The following is a 17,562-nucleotide window of genomic DNA, read 5'->3' as shown; positions in this document are numbered from 1 at the left end:
GAGGAAGGAGCAGGAAGCATCAATTAGTAGTGGTTGCTTCTGGTATATGCTTTGACCAGGCAAGCCTAAGGTTTCAAGCTAGCGACCTCAGTATTCCAGGTCAACGCTTTATCTAATGTACCACTACAGGTCGGGCAGTAGTGATTTTGTTGATGATGTCTAACTAAAAAGGCCAATCTTTTAGAGCAGGGGTCTCAAACTCGCGGCCCGCCCACCAATTTTGTGCGGCCGCAGACTGGCCCGCAGACTAATCCACGAAGTTTGATTAGTCTGCAGGCCGCACAAAATTGGTGGGCGGGCCGCATGCGGACCGCGGGCAGCGAGTTTGAGACCCCTGTTTTAGAGCATAGAACAGGGGTAATCAACCTTTATATACCTACCGCCCACTTTTGTATCTCTGTTAGTAGTAAAATTTTCTAACGGCCCACCAGTTCCACAGTAATGGTGATTTATAAAGGAAGTAACTTTACTTTATAAAATTTATAAAGCAGAGTTACAGCAAGTTAAAGCATATAATAATAATTACTTACCAAGTACTTTATGTCGGATTTTTGCTAAGTTTGGCAGAATAAATATTTATAAAACTTATTATAGTTAAATCTATCTTTTTATTTATACTTTGGTTGCTCTGCTACCGCCCACCATGAAAGCTGGAACACCCACTAGTGGGCGGTAGGGACCAGGTTGACTACCACTGGCATAGAAGATTGTAAGGAGAATGAAATCCAAATTAAAGTCACTTGAATTCATTGTTATGTTATATTCATTTTCATACCTTTGCAGATGATCTTCCTCTACATAAAATGCCCTAAGCCTTAATGAATTCATATTTATTCTTTAAAGCCTGGCTCTTTCTACTTATAGGAAGGCATCCCTATTCTCTTCCTTCTCTCCACAGACTTAATAACTTTCTCTCCTCTCTGTCTGGGAGAATTGTGTTATCCAGTATATTGAAATATGTTTGTTAACAAGACATTCCTCTTACTAGACTGACAACTCTCTAAGGCTAATAATAATAATAATAATCATGTCTTCTTTCCCAATACCTGAGCACATAAATGGGAATGGATTAAACACTAGAAAAATGTTAGTTGGTTGGATGATAAATAAATGAATGTACAAACAAATGAAAGAAATACTTGTTTAACCAAAAGTAACCTTGACCTTGTTCTACATTCATTCAAGTTTTTTTCCTTAAAGTTAAAGGTACACAAACACACGTGCAAATAAAAGTAACTTAAATCTCTAATTCATTGCCTGACCAGGCAGTGGCACAGTGGATAAAAGCATCGGCCTGGGATGCTGAGGACCCAGGTTCAAAACCCCGAAGTAGCTGGCTTGAGCATGGGCTAACCAGCTGAGAACAGAGTCCTGTCTTGAGCATGGGATCAAGCCATCACAGCCATGACCTTATGTTCGCTGGCTTGAGCCCAAGGTCATAGGCTTGAGTAAGGGAACACTGGCTCACTGGAGCCCAGGGGTCAAGGCACATATGAGAAAGCAATCAATGAACTATGGTGAGGCAACAAAGAACTGATGTTTCTCATCTTTCTCTCTCTTCCTTTCTGTCCCTCTCTCTCTCTCAATCTCTCTCTCTCTTGCTTAAAAAAATTATATGGCCTGACTGTGCAGTGGCACAGTGGATAGAGCGTCGGACTGGGATGTGGAAGACCCAGGTTCGAGACCACGAGGTCACCAGCTTGAGCGAGGGCTCATCTGGTTTGAGCAAAAGCTCACCAGCTTGAGCCCAGGGTCACTGGCTCGAGCAAGGGGTTACTCAGTCTGCTGAAGGCCCGCAGTCGGGGCACGCATGAGAGGGCAATCAATGAACAATTAAGGTGTTGCAATGCGCAGCGAGAAACTGATGATTGATGCTTCTCATCTCTCCGTTCCTGTCTATCTGTCCCTGTCTGTCCCTGTCTCTGTAAAAAAAAAAATTATATGTATTCTCTAATTCATTGCAGTTTCGAGGTGATGGCTCTTTATTCTTTTATAAACTCTGCATAACTCGAACTTCCCAACTTGTTATCATTTAGCTTGATGTGGAACCTTTTTTCTTGAGATTTATATTTTCCAATCTTCTTTGAAAAACTTTATACTTTAAATAATTATACATGACTAAGTCATTCTATCTTCTCAAATGTTATAGTTAGTTTCTTCTCTCGAAGACAGTCTCAAATTCTCTCCATTTAGCCCCATCAGTCTCCTTATGTTGGTAAATAGTTTAACTCTGGAGCTTTCATTTTCAGCACTGCTGAATTTAAGAAATCTTATCATAACGAATGACTCCTCCACATTCTAAATAATGTCATTTACACCAAGAAGCCATGATATGGATACTTTATAATCAGACGCACTGTTGCCTGGAGCCTTAGAACAAAAAAAAACTGAATGAGAAGTACCAAGTGTGGAAAAGATAGAATTATAAAACAAAAAGATTAAATCAAAAATTCATGATTTATCTACCATGGGATTGTAGCATATAACAAAAGTTAACCAAAATTTCACTAATGATTAAATTCACATTCATCTTAATTATAACTGTCAGCCTTCTGTGGAAAAAAAGAGTATGTATCTAAATTCTATTTTACTAGTAATCACTTGAAATCTCTATATAGTACTTTGATTCATTTTGAAACTTAAAAAGACTATCTACTTTCTCTTTCATAAATGTTTCTACTCATCATGCTAACCACTGTCTGCAACATACATGGTTTATTTAGCAATGGTATGGCCTTTCAAATGTCCACAGTTAACTTCAAAATTCCTAATAATGTGCATTTTATACTCTTTAAATAACAAACTGATTTTCGACCAATTTCAACTTCTGTTCAACATCACCAGATTTATCTGATTTCTTTGTAGTAACTAGATCCAGTTAGGAAAATCAAGACAAACTAAGAGGAATTAGAAAATGTTTTTAGAATCTTGTCTTCATGACTAAAAATAACACCAACAAAACAGAAAGCTGAAAGAGATTATAAGCTTTACCGGCAAACATAGGAACTAACTTGCATTTTTCAGTGCCAACATCTAAAAGCAGTGAGGTTAATTTCTAATTTAGCTCATTTCTTAACTTGCAAAGGATATCCCTATTAACAGGTAATATAAATTAGAAATATTTGGTAAAATAGTTCAGTTCCAAATATTATTATACACTTTATTTTTAAAATTATATAAATCTAACTATGAAGAAACAACCCATTTGAGTGAAATGATCCGGACCAGGTGGTAGCACAGTAGATAGCGTCAACTTGGAACATTAAGGACCCAAGTTCGAAACCCCGAGGCCGCCGCACAGAGCGTGGGCTCACCAGCTTGAGCGCAGGGTCACTCACTGGCTTTAACATGGGATCACAGACATAACCCCATGGTCACTGGCTTGAATCCAAAGGTCCTGGCTCCAAGGTCATTGGCTTGAGCAAGGGCTCACTGGCTCACCTGGAGCAACCCCCCATCAACACACAACGAGAAAGCAATCAATGAACTAAAGTGCAGCAACTACAAGTTGATGCTTTTCATCTTTCTCCCTTCCAGTCTGTCTGTCCCTGTCTCCATTCCCCCCTCCAAATTAAAAAAAGAAAAAAACTGAAATGAATGTACCCTTATTTATGGATGAAATATGTCTTCAAGATTTGCTTCAAATAAAGTGGAGAAAAGGGAGAGAGGCTAATAGTAGATGGAGATGTAGTGTGATAACTGGGTGTTGATAACTACTTAAGCTGGGTGCTGAATTCATGAGAACTCATTATATACTATTCTCTTTATCTCTATATATGTTTGAAATTTTTTACATTTAAAATATCAACACAATTAATGAATAAAGTATACAATCCTGTTACTAACTTCCATGTGTAAGAGCAAATGACTAAAACTATAAAAAGTAAAAACAATGCTAAAAATAATTTTATATTCTACAAACATAAATAAGATGTTCAACTCTGAAATAGCAGTAAGGTTATGTTAACTTTCTGTCATTACTTGAAGCCATCATTTATTATGTTGTGTCAATATCACACTGCCATTAACACCCCCAATGAGGAAGTCACTAAAAAAGTAATTTCTAAAACATGAAAGATTGACAGTTATCATTAAGTAAGATGACAAATCATAACTATGAAAATCTAACCTCTACTACAAAAGAATACAAAATTTAAAAAAAAAAATCAGGCTGACCAGTGGTGGTACAGAGGACAGAGCGTCAACTTAGGACACTGAGGACCCAGGTTCAAAATCCCAAGGTTGTCATCTTGAGCACAGGCTCACCAGCTGGAGCACAGAGTCACTGGCTTGAAGCCTAAGGTTGCTGGGTTAAACTCAAGGTCACTGGCCTGAGCAAGGGGTCACTGGCTCAGCTTGGGCCCCCCAAGTTTCGCCATTAAGGCACATATGAAAAGCAATCAATGAACTACTAGAGTGAAGCAATTATAAGTTCATTCTTCTCACTTCTGTCTTAAAAAAAAACCTAAAAATCACATTACAAATTTAAAGAAAAAAGGACTACAATAAAGTTCAAAACAAAACAAACACTGCTTTCATTCCCCTCTCATGCTCCCAAAAGATAGACACAAAGTAGACCTCACAGTGGATTTCAGTAAGGCTATATATATTATTACCTCTAAGAGATTCAGACCAACACACATAACTTAAATAGCAATATGAAATTATTTAACTGGAGACATACCACCTACACATATGATAAAACTTCACTGTGTGCAGATCTTTTTGGGCAGGATTAAACGTGGCCAATTTTTTATTCATAGGGTATGGAAGACTTAGAAGAAAGCCTCAAGTGGTACTGCCACAGTCCCTTGCAAGATACAGAAAAGTTCTGTTCTGTATTTTAAATCTTTTATTAAAAAAATGTTTTTGCCCTGGCCGGTTGGCTCAGTGGCAGAGCGTCGGCCTGGAGTGCAGGAGTCCCGGGTTAGATTCCCGGCCAGGGCACACAGGAGAAGTGCCCATCTGCTTCTCCACCCCTCCCCCTCTCCTTCCTCTCTGTCTCTCTCTTCCCCTCCCGCAGCCAAGGCTCCACTGGAGCAGTTTGCCCAGGCGCTGAGGATGGCTCTGTGGCCTCTGCCTCAGGCTCTAGAATGGCTCTGGTCGCAACAGAGCGACGCCCCGGATGGGCAGAGCATCACCCCCTGGTGGGCATGCCGGGTGGATCCCGGTCGGGTGCATGCAGGAGTCTGCCTGACTGCCTCCCTGTTTCTGGCTTTGGAAAAATACCAAAAAAAAAAAAAAAATTTTTTTTTAATTGACTTTAGAGAAAGAGGAAGGGGAGAGAGAAAAATCGACCTGTTGGTCCATCCATGCCTTCACTGCCTGACTCCTGTATGTACCCCGACAGGTGATCAAAGCTGCAACCTTGGCACATCAGGACAACACTCCAATCAACTGAGCTAAGTGGCCAGGGTAGTAATATTCTGTATTTTAGAATACAACTCAATAGGACATAAAAATTGCTTTCATTCTTGATATTTAAAATCCTCAATAATTTTTTGTGATTATTAGAAGCATTCTTTTTTGTGAAGTACAGTATCTCATATATAGAAGAGACTATATATATATACATATGTATCTAAATGCACAGATACATACACACATGATATGTTTTTAAAATACCAGAAATTACTATCCAAGTTAAAAATTAAAGAAAATCTAACTTTTCACAAGTTTGACATTCCTACACAAAGGCCATCACAGTAATCAGACCATTTTTCTCAAGATCTCTCCATTATCTTGATGAATCCTGTAATCTGTCCTATTAAAACAATGTTCTGAATTTCTTGTACTTTTAAAAATGCGGTTATAATTTTTAATTTCATGGGTACTAGATTCATGGGTAGTATGTCAAATAACTACTGGAATTTACCCCAGAAGTACTTTCTAGAAAATAACATTAAAGACGTTTTTCACATAAGCTTACTATTAGAAATACATCCAATACAAGATAAGAAATGCAACCAATGTCTGTCTCCCTTTCAAACCAGAGTTTCTCAATCCAAATACATCAGGTGATCAATTATTTGCTACCAAAGCACATTTTTAGCTACAAAGTTGCATTTACAGCATGAAGACTTTTTATAGCTTCCAAAGAATAAGTGGTAGCAAAAACTCTGCAATTAAGTCATGAAACCTTAACTTCTAGGAATATGGTTCCCTACTCCTTGCCCTTTTGGAAGCCCCATACTATCATACAATTCACAGCTTCAATTGGATTAGAATCTCTCCAAATGCAGAAGCCATGTATTATTCATCGTTGTGTCCCTTGCACAGAATTAACTCAATAATGTTATAATTAAGATAAACTCCAAGAAATGAGCTTCAAAACACCTCAGTCCCAATACAAAACTGAAAAGACAGAAATCTGAGAATAAAAAGATAATGACAAAGAATAAAACTATAAACATTTGTGCTACATTCTCTTATCACCTAATTCAGAATCACATACTAAGACTGTGCAAATAAGTATGCAAAGAAATAAAAAATAAGCCCTGGCCAATGGCTCTGTGGATAGAGCATTGGCCTGGCATATGGACGTCCTGGGTTCAATTCCCAGTCAGGGCACACATAAGCAATCATCTGCTTCTCCCTCTCTCTTTCCTCCTTCTCTCCTTCTTCCCTTGACACAACCAGTGTCTCAATTGGTTAGAACAGTGGTCCCCAACCTTTTTTGGGCCACAGATCGGTTTAATGTCAGAAAATATTTTCACAGACCGGCCTTAAGGGGGAGATGGATAAATGTATCACGTGACCGAGACAAGCGTCAAGAGTGAGTCTTAGACTGATGTAACAGAGGGAATCTGGTCATTTTTTTTTAAATAAAACATTGTTCAGACTTAAATATAAATAAAAAGGAAATAATGTAAGTTATTTATTCTTTCTCTCCGGACCGGTACCAAATGGCCCATGGACCAGTACCGGTCCGTGGCCCGGAGGTTGGGGACCACTGGGTTAGAACATGAGCCCCGGCACTGAGAATAGCTCCTTCGGAGCCCTTCAGCCTCAGGCGTTAAAAAATAGCACAGCACTGGAACATTGGCCCCAGACTGGAGCACTGGATCCCTGTGGGGGCGCATGCGGGAGTCTGCCTACCTATCTCCCCACCTCTCACCTAAAAATAAAGAAATAAAAATAAAAAACATGGCCTGAACTGTGGTAGCGCAGTGGATCAAGCTTCGACCTGGAACGCTGAGGTCGCTGGTTCAAAACCCTGGGCTTGCCCGGTCAAGGCACATATGGGAGTTGATGCTTCCTGCTCCCCCCCTCTTCTCTCTCTCTCTCTTTCCTTTAAAATGAATAAATAAATAAAAATTTAAAATTAAAAGTAAAAAATAAATAAATAAAAAACATGGATCTTAAAATTCTTACTGTCAGTATGCTCAAATATTGTCACAAAATCTTTCATTTTAACTCATACTAGCATCTCCACCCCCAAACACAACTATTTTATTTTTAAAAAAGGCTTTCAAATGAGACCTGAATACAAATTAGTTCTATTTCATTACAATTTAAGTCCTGAAATTGTGTGCATAATTTGTGTGGTTCTGCTTATGCTCATTTTCTACAGTAAGGGTCTTTCAATAGATTCACAGAAGGATGTGTCCCCCCAAACCCTTTAAGAACCACTAATTTAGCACATCAAAAAACATTTCATTTTCCAGAGAAATAAAGTTGGTTTTGTTCAAATCTTCTTCCTTCATGTTCATAGAGGGGATCCTTACTATAAAATTAGTCTTTCGAAGAATTCCTTCAGCCTAGCCAAAGTTTCAATATCCATAAGCACTTATAAGAACAATTTCCAGATCCCAAAACCAGTTTACTTATAAATGCAAAAAAGGAGAGAGGGGCAAAAGGCGGCACATCACAACCTGGTTACTCTGTTAGATAATTAAATACACTTGTATCCTTTCATATTAAGATGTTTAAAAGATCTAAACTCCCTCCCAACTAAAGACACTTTTTAGGAATGTTTTCTAGTTTCAATTCCACACTGATTTGTCTGCCTTGCTTGAGTTAATACAAAATCACTGTCAAGACAAGTCTCCCTTCATATATATCCAAAGTTTCAACAGGGTCACCTTGATTATTTTTAGCCTAATGCAGGACCATTTATTGAGCAATTATTCAATAAATATTTGTTGAATGAATGAAAGAAGATCATCCCATAGATTTAAGGTTAAGCTGTCAAACTGAAAGAAAAATATAAAGTTAAGCAGTCAGCCCCCAGGCAGCTGCTCTGGTACAAGTTAAGCTATGAAAGACATCCCTCTCTCAAACACACAAGCTTAAGTGTCAGAAATGCTCTGTTTTCTCCACAAAAAATAATATAGTCATGGATAGACATTTTCATACAGGACAACTTACATTCCATATACATGTCTGACACAATTGATCTGTACCAAATACATTATCCGATTACATATGCCCCTATCTTTCCAATAAGCTCAGATTTGCCTGACAAAGACCTCCTGAGTCTCCACTGTATGGTAAATATACTACTGGACTAGTGGTCAGAATACTTGGGTTATAGTTCAAAACTCTGTCCTCAATTTAACAGGTGACCTTGGAAAAATTCTCTTTATGCCTTAATTTCCTATTTTGTAAAAGAGGGAAACATCTATCTTACTGTTCTCACAGGTATTTAGAATCACAAAAAACTGAAAGTGCAGTTTGAAAAAACTAAGGTCCACAAAAAGGCCATGCACTCTTGACACATTCACAATAACTGTTCTGTTAAAGATGGTCTGGGCCTTCACATTTAAACGATTCACCCTCTTCAGAAAAACAAAGTATTCTTAAGGCCACAACTGGCTATGACAAGTTTCTCCCATCCCTGAACCCATGCATACACAGTATATAGTATATCTAAAGTATTACTGCTATGACTGCTCTTTCCCAACAAGAAGTAATACGGCGCTCCCAAACCCTAAAATACACACACACATACCAACCACCACGGCACATCCCAAGTTTTATTTTAAAAATAAGCTAAACTTATAAGGAAACTCCATCACCCTTATACACATACAAGCAAACTCTTCCGGAACAGTTTCCTTCCTTGCATACACACACAAACAGCCGCTATACACCGACAGGCCATCTGTCTTCTAGACCAAAAACATGTCTTTCCATTTACAAACTAACCAGTAACATTTATTACACTTAAAACACTCAGATCATCCTGTCGTTCCTACACGCATTTCAGCGTGTCAGGAACACCACAGACCTGATTGTATAGGTGAACTACCCTCAGAACATCACCTCTCCAGCTAGTCGTATCCCTCAGACACAAACTGGACCTTGGGGGATGCTCCAATCATGCCTACCCAACACACAAACTAAACCTGTCAGGGGCGCAGCCAACTCCGCCTCCACTCGCTTACTTTCCCGTCCCCCTCCCCCAAGCCAGGAGCCCGCCAGTCAGGGCCACCCCTTCACCCCCGACAGGAGGGACTTCCCGGTAAACTCAGGATCCCCTTTCCTACTCTCCCCTCCCCCATCCTTACCACCGCTCTCCTGGAGATACAGATCCGGGAGATGACAGGAGCGCCCAGAAAGCCAAGGATTGAGTAGCTGAGGAAGTATTTAGGCCCAAAGACCTCCCCAGGTGGTTCTACTCACCGTCACAGGCCAAGGCCGAGAGAGATGAGAGTGCAGGGAAGTGGGGAAGAGGGGACGGCCGCCACCAGGCTCCTCCGCTTCCCTTGGTCCACAGCGGATCCCTCCCGCTTGTCAAGAGGCGGCCTGCGGGTGAGCGGACTTGCGGAAATGCGAGAGAGGAGAAGGGAAAGGCGTGGGGCTAAGCTGGGCAAGCTGAGGGGAGGTGGGTCCAGCAACCGAGACAGGGATCGTCTCCCCCTCCGCAAAACGAAACCAAAATGGCGGCGGAGCGGCGGCGGCGGAGCGGCGGCGGCGGCGGCAGCTCCTCGGGAAGGAGGGAGGGAGGGAGCGAAGAGCTCCTCGTACCCCCCACCTCCCACTCCTCCCTCTTCGCCTTCTCTTCCTCTGTGCCCCCACCCTCACCCGACTCCAGCGGCGGAGCGCGAGCGTCCGGCCGCACGCGCCAGAATGTAGCTGGGCTCGTCGCTCGCTGCTCCCACCAACCACCGCCTTTGGTCGCCTTGCGCGCCCGCCAGCCCGGACGCGCTCGCTCTGGGGCGCGTCCTCGCACGGTCCCCTGCTTCCCCTCGGCCCCTGTCAAGCCGGCTCTGGCACGGGCCCTCACGCGTACCTCCAGCGGCGCGAGCCCAAGCCTCCTCCGCCTCCTCCTCCTCCTCCACCTCCTCCTCCTCCACCTCCACCTCCTCTTCTTTTTCTCCCCCCCCTTCCGCCCCCACTGCCACCAACAGCCGCCACGGCCGCCACCGCCTCCTCCTGCTCCGCCCCCCCCACATTCCCTCCACCCTTCGCGCGTGCGCCTCCCACAATCCCCCCGCGGGCCTGTTCCATTCCGTTGGCCGCAGGAGTGGGGGAGAAAAGGATGAGCGAAATAGGCACAGCAGGCCGTTATGACTGTAAGAACCCGAGCGGTGGACAGAGACTTATGACTACTTACCCCCCTGGCCACGGCACCGCAGCGTCCCAGCTCACTTCCCTCCTCCGCCCCCCGGCGGCGGTGAGCGGCTTGGGGGCGGCTTGGCGCCCCTCTGCTGGGCGGTGGTTGGAGGCCGCGGCGGCTGCGCGTTGAGTAGTTTCCTGCTGTAAGAAGCGAGCTCGAGTCTCCGCTGCGGGACAAGATCCGTGGAGCCAGGGACTGCTGGTCTCCGCGTTAGTAGAACTGAACCGCGACTCTCGGTAAGGGAATGAACCAGCACAGGGGTTGTACTCGTGAGGGAAGGGAGCGGGACTTCGAACTTCCAGGAGGTAGGAAGTGAACTAAATAGGGCCGACGACCCTTATAGAGGGCTTTTTTTCCGGGCTGAGTGTCGCGGGTTTGGGACCCAAGGAAGAACCCGCGCAGTGGTCCACTTTCTTTTTTTCTTTCTCTTTTTTTAAACCCCGCTTAGATTTCTCGAATTTCACATCACTGTGTTTACGCGATGTTTTCGTGTACTGCTACTCGTTCCTCATGGATGGATGATACATTTTCAACCTGATGTTAGAGAATGAGGAAACTATATTAGGGGATATTTCAAAATGAATGTGAAGCTATAAAATATCCCCTAATTTTTGTGAGTAGTATATTAATAGTTCAGTTCTTGACTCGATCTTCCATGGCTTGTATGTCCCTAAGAAAGTTATTTTCTTAGTTGCATATTAGCATATGTAAAGTAGAATTATCTCCTAGACACAGGGAAAGTGCAGAGTATGAAATGTTATTGTTCTTCAGTGTAGTGTTGATGTTGATAAGGTTTGTAGGTGTAATTGGTAGTTTGTGTCCTATTCTTTCAAATCGTTGCTAAAACAGTGCAAAACCAGACCTGTCAGATTTATGTGGCTAGTGATACTTGTTTCTCAAAGTTCTGCACGAACAAGAACATTTACTTTTTCTTTTTTTTTAAGTCGATATTCTTACTTTTTTTAAGATTTTATTTATTCATTTTAGAGAGAGAGGAGAGAGAGAGAGAGAGAGAAGGTGGGGGGAAGAGCGGGAAGCATCAACCTCCATATGTGCCTTGACCAGGCAAGCCCAGGGTTTCGAACCAGTAACCTCAGCATTCCAGGTCGATGCTTTATCCACTGCGCCACCACAGGTCAGGCCAACATTTACTCTTTCTTAATGATTGAATTCAGGAGAGCTATATTAAAATACATGGATAATCCCAAAGTTTGTATAATCTAGTAGTTTTTAGTTTCACCCAAAGGGTAAAGCAGAATAAATTAAGTAAGAGATTTCTGTGGGTTTTCCTTTCCTTCGACATCTGTGGATTTCTAGGGATCCAAGAAATAGTTTAAAAATCACTGTACAAGAATGATCTCAAATGCCTAGTCAAACTGTAAAGTTCAAGTAGACACTCCTAAATTTCCCCCTTAGCATACTTCAATGTATGAATCAGGTTTTGTTTGACTGCTTTATTTTTTTTTTAAGCTAAAGAAGAAATCAGTTTTGATTACCTGATTGTATATTTGCTTTTCCTAATCATGTGTTAGGTTCCAACCCTTTCATGGAGCCCATTTAGGTTTACATTGATCTTGATGTGTTACAAATGCAAGTGTGTTACCCCACCAACACGTTTTTAATTTGAATGGCTAACATTTCTTTTATATTCTCTTGTAGTCTCCTGCACAAAGAGTCATGGAAATGTTGAAATAAATGTTAGATACTTTAGCCTGACCAGGCGGTGGCACAGTGGATCTAGCATCGGACTAGGATGCAGAGAACTCAGGTTCGAGACCCCGAGGTCGCCAGCTTGAGCATGGGCTTATCTGGTTTGAGCAAAGCTCACCAGCTTGGACCCAAGGTCACTGTCTCGATCAAGGGGTTACTCCATCTGCTGAAGGCGGTCAAAGCACATATGAGAAAGCAATCAATGAGCAACAAAGGTGTCACAACGAAAACCTGATGATTGATGCTTCTCATCTCTCTCCATTCCTGTCTATCCCTCTCTCTGACTCTCTCAGTCCTTGTAAAAAAAAAAAAAAAAATGTTAGGTACTTTAAATATGAAAAGGAAAAGAGAATTTCCTGACCACTGGTAGTACAGTGCATAGTGTTGACCTGGGACGCTGAGGTGCCAGGTTCCAAACCCTAACATTGTGGGCTTGAGCATGCGCTCACTACTGTGATCCTGTGGTCACTGGCTTGAGCCCAGAGGTCACTGGCTTGAAGCCCAAGGTCACTGGCTTGAGCCCAAGGTCACTGGCTTGAGCAAGGAGTCACTGGCTCAGCTGGAGCCACCAATCAAGGCATGACTGACAATCAAAGAACAACTAAAGTGCAAGTACCACAACTACAAGTTGATGCTTCTCATCGCTGTCTGTCAGTCTGTCTCTCTCTCTCAAAAATAAAAGAAAAAGAGAGTTAACATTTGTGGAATACCTTGCCAGGAGAGCATGTGTTCCTGTTTAATATTTATAGCAACACTTTTTTTTTTCTATATTTTTCTGAAGCCAGAAACGGGGAGAGACAGTCAGATAGACTCCCACATGCGCCCGACCAGGATCCACCCGGCACGCCCACCAGGGGGCGACGCTCTGCCCCTCCGGGGGTGTCGCTCTGTTGAGACCAGAGCCACTCTAGCACCTGGGGCAGAGGCCAAGGAGCCATCCCCAGCGCCCGGGACATCTTTGCTCCAGTGGAGCCTCGGCTGCGGGAGGGGAAGAGAGAGACAGAGAGGAAGGAGAGGGGGAGGGGTGGAGAAGCAGATGGGCGCTTCTCCTGTGTGCCCTGGCTGGGAATCGAACCCAGGACCTCTGCACGCCAGGCCAACGCTCTACCACTGAGCCAACCGGCCAGGGCCTATAGCAACACTTTGAGATCACCTTATCCCCATTGTACAGATGAGAAGTCTGAGGCTCAGAGAAGTCCACTAACTTTATTTTAGACTTTAGTTTGCCTATCTCTTAAAAGCCTAAATTGTTTGACTATACCACATTGCCTTCATAGGAAAAAAGATTTTTTTAATTGGCGGGCCATAAACATTGACATCAATCTTAAATTTACTTATTTATTCTAACATTTATTTTATTGATTTTAGAGAGAGAGGAAGGGAAAGAAAGAAAGAGGGAAGGAAGTGAAAGAGGGGAAGGAAAGAAGGGAGAGACAGAAAGAAATGAAAAAAGGAAGATAGGAACATTTATGTGTTCATATATGTGCCCTGACCAGGGATCAAACTTTGCACTTCAGGATGATGCTCTAATCATCTGAGCAATCCAGTCCGAGCTTCATGGTACAGTTTTTCATCAGCAATATAATTCCATATGCTACAAAGAAAAATAGACTTTTAATTTAAAATTTTCATCATTCCAGTATATAAAGAGAGTTAGTTACTTATGGTCTCTGCCTTCAATTAGCTTTCAGTAACTGTACTAATTCATGAATTGTCTGCTAAATATAAGCAAATAAGGTAGTATTCTGTTCTTTTGTGTATGCCCCAGTACCTATCGAGACTAAAATATATTAGGTGCTTAGTAAAATGACCTAATTGCAAGAATAATTCAGCATGCGCTGAATTATTTGAACCAAGAAAGGTATGGAAGTCAAAACAATGGTTCCTAAACAAAGATGTCCATGTCCTAATCCCTGAAACCTGTAACTGTTATCACATGATGAAGGAATTAAGGATGCAGACGGGGCACTCTCCCTCCTGGGAGCACACCTTTGCCTTTCCCTTTCTTCTTCCTCCACAGTCATGCACCTCCCAAACTAACGGACCCAAGAGACTTGCAGCCAGGGGAGCATGGGCAGCAGCAGCTCGCCCTGGGGTAACCACCTGAACCTGTCTCCAAAGTCCGCTTTCTTCTGACTGTCCAGTGAACTGACAGCAACCCCGCCTAGGCTCGTGTCTTTCCTAGAACATTTCTAGAGAGCCAAAGCAGCCCTCCTAGGCTCTCCTCTTATTTCTTCTGTCCTAAGCCCTTCCTTGTTTCACTGTCAAGCTTTAATAAACATACTCTCAAAATAAAAATAAATAAATACATAAAGATACAGGGGGAAATGAGGTTGCTAATCAGCTAACCTTAAACTATGGAGATTATCCTGGATTATCTGGTAAGCCTACTGTAATTAAGAGTTCTGAAAAGGAAGAGGTAGAGAGAAGTGTCAAAGTGATGCAGTGTGATAAAGGCTTGAGCAGCTATTGCAGGCTTTGAAGGTGAAAGAGGAGCCTCTAAAATTCAAAGAAAAATAATAAAACAGAGCCTCTACTAGAGCCTTCAGAAAGAATACAACCCTACAGACAATTTGATTTGGACTTCTAAACCAGGGAACTCTAAAATGACATTTTGTATTGTTTTATGTCACTAAGTTTGTAACCCCCTGAACCTGTCTCCACAGTCCGCTTTCTTTATTCTAACATTTATTAGTTACAGCAGCAATAGAAAACTAATATAGAAAGGGGAGGCCCTGGCTGGTTAGCTCAGTTGGTTAGAATGTTGTCCTGAAACAAGGTTGCAGGTTCAGTCCCTGTTCAGGGCACATATTGGAAGCAACCAGTGAATGCACAACTAAGGGGAACAACAAGTGAATGCTTCTCTTTCTCAACAAACGAATGCTTCTCTCTTTACCCCCCCCCCCCCCATTTCTCTAAACTCAATCAATGAAAGAAAGAAAGAAAGACGAGCATGGCTAACCTCCAAAGTACTAAATCTTGGATTGTGATTTGTGCTTTAATTTAAACGAGGGTGTGGTTTAACTGAAAGTTTTCTGAAAGAAAATTATAGGCACTCAACAAAGCTGCCTAGATTTCCAGTACGAGCATAACGTGTTCTATTATGCTTCGCTTTAGAGGTGTTATGTTTTTTACATAATGGAAGGCAACACTCTCCACTAGCAAAAAGATTACGACTCGCATTATTGCAATACAAGGGGTCCCTGCGTTATGACAGTCTCGACATATGACATTTAGTCTTTATGATGCTCACTCCCATAAAAACTATTTGTTTGTTTGTTTATTTTTAGTGAGAGATATAGAGACAGAGAGAGGGACAGATAGGGACAGACAGGCAGGTAGAGAGAGAGATGAGAAGCAACAATTCTTTTTTTTTTTTTTTTTTTGTATTTTTCTGAAGTTGGAAATGGGGAAGCAGTCAGACTCCCGCATACGCCCAACCGGGATCTACCCGGCATGCCCACCAGGGGGCGATGCTCTGCCCATCTGGGGCATTGCTCTGTTGCAACCAGAGCCATTCTAGTGCCTGAGGCAGAGGCCATGGAGCCATCCTCAGCACCTGGGCCAACTTTGCTCCAGTGGAGCCTCAGCTACAGGAGGGGAAGAGAGAGACAGAGAGGAAGGAGAGGGGGATGGGTGGAGAAGCAGATGGGCACTTCACCTGTGTGCCCTGGCTGGGAATCGAACCTAGGACTCCTGCACGCCAGGCCGATGCTCTACCACTGAGCCAACCAGCCAGGGCCGAGAAGCATCAATTCTTCATTGAGGCACCTTAGTTGTTCATCTATTACTTTTCCACATGTGCCCTTACCCAGGGGCTCCAGCAGAGTGAGTGACCCCTTGCTTAAACCAGCGACCATGCGATCATGTTCATGATCCCATGCTCAAGCCAGCAAACCCACACACCAAGCTCAATGAGCCTATGCTCAAGCCGATGACTTCGGGGCTTAAACCTGGGTCCCCTGAGTCCCAGTCCCATGCTCTATCAACTGCACCACCGCCTTGTCAGGCACTCCCATTAAAACTTGAACTATTGATACGTGAGTGTTTTAGCTTATGCCATTAACTTCCTACTTATGGACTAGGTGCGCGAACTATTTTGGTTGTGAACAGCGGAAGGATATGCAGTAACATGTTATATGAGTGAGGGAGTTGGTGTCCCACAGTACACTTACCTACACCATTTTGGACTGTTAAAATCTCTAGTATTTCATTTGTGTTAGGCTAGGGTGTGTTTCGACTTACACCAAAATTGGGGTTACATCACTGTCTTAGGAATGGAACTGTGTTGTAACCTGAGGACCCCTTTCTTTGCTTTATTATGGGGATCTGGAACCAACCCTTCAATATCTCCAAGGTCTGTCTGTGTTTTCTTTATTGCTCTGCTTCTTCTGGCATCAGTCCTCAAGCTGTAAACAGACAGCTAGGCTATATGATATTGCTGTCCAGCAGCAGTCTAAGCTGCTCTCAAGACTTCCCCACTGGAATAGATGCAATTAATCATTTATTTTATGGTTCTCCATTGCTGGGATGTTATCTAAATACAATATACGTGGCCCTGGCCAGTAATTCGGTTGATTAGAGTGTTGTCCGAAAACAACAGGGTCAGGGCACAGATGGGAAACAATCCATGAATGCAAAACTAAGTGGAACAACAAATGAAAGCCACCCCCCTTCCTCTCCTGGTCTCTCTAAAAAGCAATTAAAAAAAAAAAGAAAAAGAAATAAAATATATATAAATAGGAAAAGCTCTTCAATATAAACTTGTAAAATAAAGTTTCAAATGTTAAAAGAAATTGTTAAAGGTAAAGCTTACTGGAGTATCTCCAGGATTGACTTTACATTTGACAGTTTATGGAAAATGCTATATAACCATAATGATCTGTGAATAATTTTCTTTAAAAGGGAAGAACTGAAATTTGTGTTAGTATACCAAGCTTTTAAACTCATGCTTTAGATGTTACCATTATCTCCAATTTAGAAATGAGGAAACAGATACAAAGTTTAAGTAACTTGCTCAAGGTTATGCGTCTATTAAGTAGAAGAACCAGGTTTGAAATCCCAGCAATTAGATTCTGAAGTCCATACTTTTAACCATTTTTCTATACTTGCCACTTTTTCATTGTCTGTAAATTAGAGATAATATTACCTACATCATAGTATTGTTATGAAGATAAAATGAGTTAAGTCAAATAAAGCACTTTGAACACGCTTGACAATAAAGTATTCAGTTAATGTTCACTATTGCTTTCATGGTTACTTGAGTTTTTTGGACTCCTAGATATTTT

The 17,562-nt window shown here is 42.2% G+C and overlaps 2 protein-coding genes across 12 annotated transcripts in view; one reads left to right on the top strand and one right to left on the bottom strand.

The window, feature by feature from the left end:
- ASH1L (ASH1 like histone lysine methyltransferase) overlaps positions 1-10,287 on the bottom strand; it is a 324,062-nt gene extending 313,775 nt beyond the window's left edge. For 2 of the 3 annotated variants that reach the window (XM_066362230.1, XM_066362232.1), the window contains exon 1: positions 9,628-9,762. The gene's annotated coding sequence lies outside the window, so the exon portion shown is untranslated. Of the gene's footprint in view, positions 1-9,627; positions 9,763-10,237 lie in introns of those variants that run through there. The other variant, XM_066362231.1, reaches the window with a different exon arrangement.
- The window catches only part of DAP3 (death associated protein 3), a 62,576-nt gene continuing 54,539 nt past the window's right edge, over positions 9,526-17,562 (top strand). For 3 of the 9 annotated variants that reach the window (XM_066362259.1, XM_066362256.1, XM_066362252.1), the window contains exon 1: positions 10,453-10,800. The gene's annotated coding sequence lies outside the window, so the exon portion shown is untranslated. Of the gene's footprint in view, positions 9,757-10,452; positions 10,801-17,562 lie in introns of those variants that run through there. The other 6 variants (XM_066362254.1, XM_066362253.1, XM_066362257.1 and 3 more) reach the window with 4 other exon arrangements.

The sequence above is a fragment of the Saccopteryx leptura genome, chromosome 2, assembly GCF_036850995.1.
Source record: "Saccopteryx leptura isolate mSacLep1 chromosome 2, mSacLep1_pri_phased_curated, whole genome shotgun sequence".
NCBI lineage: Eukaryota > Metazoa > Chordata > Mammalia > Chiroptera > Emballonuridae > Saccopteryx > Saccopteryx leptura.
Note: the sequence above shows the minus strand (reverse complement) of the source record. Positions and strands in the feature narration are given on the sequence as shown.